We start from the raw sequence: 5,745 nt of genomic DNA on the forward strand, positions 1-5,745 counted from the left end.
CTCGATTGAATGCGCGGAGATGGAATCGGGCCTTCGTCTGTTAACCTTTCAAGGACGGAGCGTTGCCAGTTGCAGAAGCACTGTGAAAGAGGACGTGGAAATTATGTTGTTCGAAGATTTGGGTTCTTTAATGAGAAGTTAGAGGGTAGAAGGTAGTTGTATGATTATTGAAAGAGCATAGAGACAAATTGTTTGAAATAAAACTATGGCGCGGTGTATGCCGTATGATATGCGCATTTCATGATGTCTAGACTGCGGATCTTTATGCATTATGGGAAATTTCAATGTGAAAGGAGGGACAGAATCTCTATAATATGGATAAATGTAAAAATTATCGAGAAATATGCACATTTTATAATATTTGAAGGGGGAAACAAGTCTTTAATTAGGTTCTATTTCTCTAATTTTGTGTATCAAAATAGGAATCTGCATAAATATCCGCAGCCTAATAATCGCACATGAAAAAGTGGAAGTCCGTACGATGCACAGTATCATCCTCAAAGAGTTCAGAAATTGGTAAAAGCCATCTGAAAAAATGTATTTCGTGCGACGACTTATTCTACTGTGGGTGTATGTTAGCTATGGCAGTAGAATAAGTCCCTGCGTCAGACACACTTTAGCCATACATATAAGTCACATATATAGTTTAACCATATAATTTAAACACTAACAATAAACCTGAAACAAAATTTAATAATTTTTTATTGTTACCTTGGATTAACGTATGTAGGACTAGTTTAGATTACACAATAGATTTTATTTTCTATACTTAAAAAGAAACATTAAACCGAATTTATCAGTGTGGCCCAGGGAAAGCCACCAAGTTATGAATATTTCTTTTTAACCCTTCTACGCTACTCAAATAGTTGTCATATATAAGTACAATAAAATTAACTTCGATCAATATACATTCGAAAATGTACTTTAATCCTATATCTTAATGCTTGTTTAAGATACCTATAACTGGTCATTGATGAGGGGTTTCTTAGGATGAAACTGCATTGGAAAAATCTTAAGAGGCTTTTCAGAGGTAAATGCGTTTTCGCTGATGAACGCAGTTCCGTCCTAACGTCATTAAGGAAATAGTAAAATCTCGTGTTAAATCGAATCGTTTTGATTTTCTTTTGAACGATGTTTCCTCTATGTAACTGACACTTTCTTCTACATGAGAATGTAGGTATTATCGAAAGCCAATGATTTTTCTGTACATTGAACTCTTATTCATAAAAAATGATATAGACTAGAGTTAAATTTCGTATCAACTTGATCTGAACAGGATTCAAGGATTAACCAATTCTTTTCTCCACGCATGTAAAGAAGATGCGAAAATTTAAAGTCGCGAAGTTTTACTTCCCCTCGGACGCAGCGTGAAATCGAAATTTCACGAGCTCCTCGCCGATGGGGTTAATCGCGTTTCGCGATAGGATCAACCGCAACCACCTGACGCACCGCGTGCATTCTCGCGCGGTAATTACGCGCACCAGGAGCCTTGCACTTTTAGACGACCACCGAGACGACCGTTGCTACGTTTGCAGTTCCACTACACACGGACATCCATTTTCCCTCAGCCTCCGTCGAACTGGGTCATCAGAGCGTCCGGCCTGATTCCAGATTTCTTCGTCTTATCAATTTCTATTTCAAGGAGAAACGTTTAACCCGAATTTAGATGTTTCCTCTTACTTAAGTATGACGTTCCTCGAACTACAAAATATTCTAGAATAAATATTCAAAGTATTACTTTAAAACAGGGGTGGTATTCGATTTCGAGTATCCAATTTTTTCGAAAGAATAATTTCAAGGAAACATGAATCCACCATCGAACTTGGATATATTGAGATAACACTGTGCTCATGACGCCCAAGGATTTTATTAAGTCTCCATCTCCCTGCCAGGTGCAAAATAAAATCTGAGAACGTTCTTTATTTATCCGGGGGGCTGAAGTTTCGCGGGAAGAGAGGGATAGCGTTACTTTCGCAGCGGCTTTGAAAAGGTCCTCCTCGGCGTATTACCATAGAGACGGGCCGCGAGGTCGTAAAAGGTTGCGCGCGGCAGCGGCATAAAGCGTTTAATGTGCAACTCTTGAAATTCTATTTGCACCGGCGATGCGCCGCTTCTGGTGGCCCTTGCGTGTTGCGCTCTCTCGCAGGTGGCGCCATCTGCCGCGCCGGAACAATGCGTCCACCTCGTCGGCCCTTCCGTTCCCAGCGGGGATCGCCGCTCTCTCCTTACGAAAGAAACTTCACCCCTTCGTTTCGCCTTCGTCACCTTGACACGTTTCCCCGTCGACGCAGCGATTCCAATGCGTACCAAGGATGCGTGAGAGAAGAGCGTGATAATTTCGGAGAGAGAGAGGAGCCGATGATAACTGTGGACTTCCGCTCGGCAACGATTGGGAATGCCATGTATCGTGGCAATGCGCAATGTGTCTCTCGGTTTTGGATTTATGTAAAGTGTCTCTACGCGATCCTGGTATCATTCATTATTACTATGAGCAAGTAGCTGTGTATTTCGTTGAGTTATGACTTCCTATGCAGGTAGGGTTCACCTGTTGTTTCAAGAAATTGATAAGTTGCCTGAAAAATGATAAGAAACTGTTAATAATCATAGCGAATATATTTTAGATTAAAGTCAAACGTAATGTGTAATATATTCTATAGAAAAAATAATTTCATTTCAGAAAATAGAATTGATTAATAACTCAACTCAATAATTTGATAATTAGATAGAGGACACTCGTACAGCGAGAAGAATAGTGGTGTTGGAACACTTTTGACCCACATTGAATATAAGTTTTTCAGTCAAAGACTTCAAAGTATGAACTTTAGCAGATTTGAATGTAGTCTTATTAGAAGTGTGAAAGACAGCGCAGTGTAAGGAATGCTTCGTCATTGAAAATAATTTAAGAAATGGAGTAGAGCACGTGCCTAAAATAGTATGTTAGTGCAAGACGCTAATTTGACAATATGGCTATGGAGGTGCATGTATTCGAAAAGCTATTAGCGAGCTTGTATGTACGATCATTAATTTTCAGTAAAATTTGTGGTGCGAAACCAACTCTCAAAAGAGTGATTCAGTAGTATACTTTATTCAGACAGTATACTTTAGAATCTCAGAATCATAATTTAGGTCGTCCTGTACATCACCATAGATCTTTTCAGTCGTAAATTTAATAATGCCAATTCTAATCGTAAGAATACTTACTTAATACGATCCGACTGAATCGATTTCAACCAATACACGATACTATTTCCCTCATTTCTCCTCCCAGTAAAAAAGAAGCAGGTCCAGTCTGAATTCCTCTGAACCGTATCGAAGTAGCTCGATCGCGGCCGCGTCCCCACGAAATCTCGATCGAACCTTCGTTCCGGAAAAAATCGTCCGCTCGTCGCCATTAATTTTCCCCTCTGTGGTTCGCGGTGTTCTCTTTTCAACCCGATGCATTCTTTCTCTCCTTGTCGCTTTGGGATCTGGCTTTGCCGACCATGTTGCTTTAGGTCAGTGCCGTCTTCCTCCCCTGTCCCCTCGTATCGCGGCTGGGCCAGCGCGTTGCCCTCTTCGTCGCACCTGCACGCGCTTGTTCGGCCAGACCGAGATGCGACAGGAGGGACGAGAAGTCGGCGGCAGAGGGAGAGAGACAGGACGGTAGAGTGGCTAGAACGAAAGGGCCAACCCGCGGGAGAAAAAGGACGGAGGGACGAGGCAACGAGTGGTTTAGGGAGGGGCAAGAAAACCGCCGTCGGTCCTTGGTCCGTTCTGAAGTTCCTCGACTCTTGCTCGACTTTTTGGGCCAACCTGCCCTTCCAACTCCTCGACCCCCTTTTCCCTCCAGGGACCCCGTTCGGTCTTCCAGCGGCCGGTCCGGTCCGGACCGGTCCCAGTCTCAGCGGTTGGCCTGGAGCTGCCCTTTCTTAGCTCTTCTCGAACCGTCTTCGGAGGATCATCCACCTGGCGCCCTCTTCCGTTGTCCCTTCCCTGCTCCTGTCTTTGGGACGACGTCGCATCGGCCCGTTTCATCAAACTCGGAACACGAAAGGAGGCTACGGGGTTCAAGATTCCGGTCTTTCGAGCTCCTGCGCACTGACCTGCCTTAACCCTTGCCCAACGAGGGTCAGTGTAGTGGCTTCCCTCTAGACATCTGGGACCAAGCGCCACTACTGGTTATTACGTGTAATCCAGGGGTGCATACACAAGCAAAAAATAAGACTTCGGCTGTTCTGGTTTCAATTGCTCGGTTAGACGTAGTCAAACCACAGCACCCTAGACGCTCAAGGCGCTTTGGCCTGGCAATAGTAAGTCGTATTTACGACATTTTTGCTCAGTAATATTTCAACGATTGATATCACTTGAAGGTATGGTTAGTATAGCCGAAAAGTATGGTCGTGTTGGTTTAATACGACCCAAAATATTCTAGCGTGCCTGTGTAAAGCAGTATTGGCGTTGACTAGTTGAGTCACTGCCTGCCTGTCATGCTTGAAAAAAATTGTCTATCAGTTGTCTTACTCAATAAAAATTGAGTGCATACAAGTTCTTTTAAAATTAATGCTTCGTCTCTTACTATCATTTTTCATCTCGTTTATTTCTAACTAAGCTATTATTTCTACCCTGTGTAGAAATGATCGAATGAGATTCATGTGTAAGTTATTTAAGTTACAATACAAATATGACACCGTACAGTGAATTTGGAGGGTTCCTCTTAAACTCGAAGATATTAATTAACCATGATCTGTCAATCTCTTCTTCTAGCTTTCCTTTCAGTTCACCATTATTGGCTTGTACAGGGTAATATAAACGTATATCGCCGAAATGCAGACACATGAAAACTATATTAGCCATGTACCCGAAGCAAGTAGTCTAATGGTGCTAGATATATGACGAGAACGGTGGTGGGACAATGAGGGTAGCATCTGCTACCCCTAATAAAAAAAAGAAAAGGTTCCCATATACCAGTATATACTAGTAAGGTATATTAGTACCAGATACCAGGTATACTAGCCTAATAAGTATATTAGACTCATACACTAATGAAATATATCATTCGTTTGAAGGTATCAGACTTATCTACACACATCTTCCAATTATCGCAGCCGTGTCCCTGAAATCAATGACTTGTCAACCCCCATACTATGACATTAGTTTCTTGAAGCAACTCGACAACTAAACAAATGCCTCTGACGATTTAACAAGACCTTTAAACGACAGCTGCCTTCGCGTTTGAGTAACCAAAGGGAGAAAAGTGCACGCAGTCAGCAGTCAGTTTCTTGGAAAAGAGCTTCCAAGGAATTTCCAACGAAAAGCGCGATTAGAAGTGCACAGAGCCTAGTGTCTCGACAAGGATATTTTTTCTTGCGACTCGTAGAGGGTCGACGACAGACCAACCCTCCTACGAGGAACGCTTGCCGCGCCGGTCTGTCTCGTTCTTTAGCAACTATAACTCGTCGGTGCTAATTTGATGGCTCCCCTTGTTTCGTGCCCCCTCTCGTCGCAGCGGCGATCGCGGTACGCCAGTCGAGGGTGTTGCGGCCCTCTCTTCGCCTTCCATTACACGATGTCGAAACGGCTCTAAATTACAGTCTCGAAACCGAAGAGGAGCATCGGACGAAAGAAAACGGGAGAGGAAGCTCGTGGAAAAAACAGTAAAGAGGCTACTCACTCGCGGTGCAGCTGTCGAACGTGCTCGTACTCTCAGCTATTCCTGAATCGAAATAAGGGGAACGGTGCTGTTTGTCAAGATGATCGGGCCCTCTT

The 5,745-nt window shown here is 43.2% G+C and overlaps 1 long non-coding RNA gene across 1 annotated transcript; it reads right to left on the minus strand.

Annotated features, from left to right (window-relative positions):
• Positions 1–1,854: 1,854 nt before the first annotated feature.
• On the minus strand, positions 1,855–3,313 carry LOC143179234 (uncharacterized). The gene is made up of 2 exons (XR_013001921.1): positions 3,202–3,313; positions 1,855–2,573 (listed from the first exon to the last, which is right to left on the minus strand). It is a non-coding gene; the product is annotated as an uncharacterized LOC143179234 (long non-coding RNA).
• Between the last annotated feature and the right edge of the window lie 2,432 nt (positions 3,314–5,745).

Source organism: Calliopsis andreniformis, chromosome 5, assembly GCF_051401765.1.
Source record: "Calliopsis andreniformis isolate RMS-2024a chromosome 5, iyCalAndr_principal, whole genome shotgun sequence".
Taxonomy (NCBI): Eukaryota; Metazoa; Arthropoda; class Insecta; order Hymenoptera; family Andrenidae; genus Calliopsis; species Calliopsis andreniformis.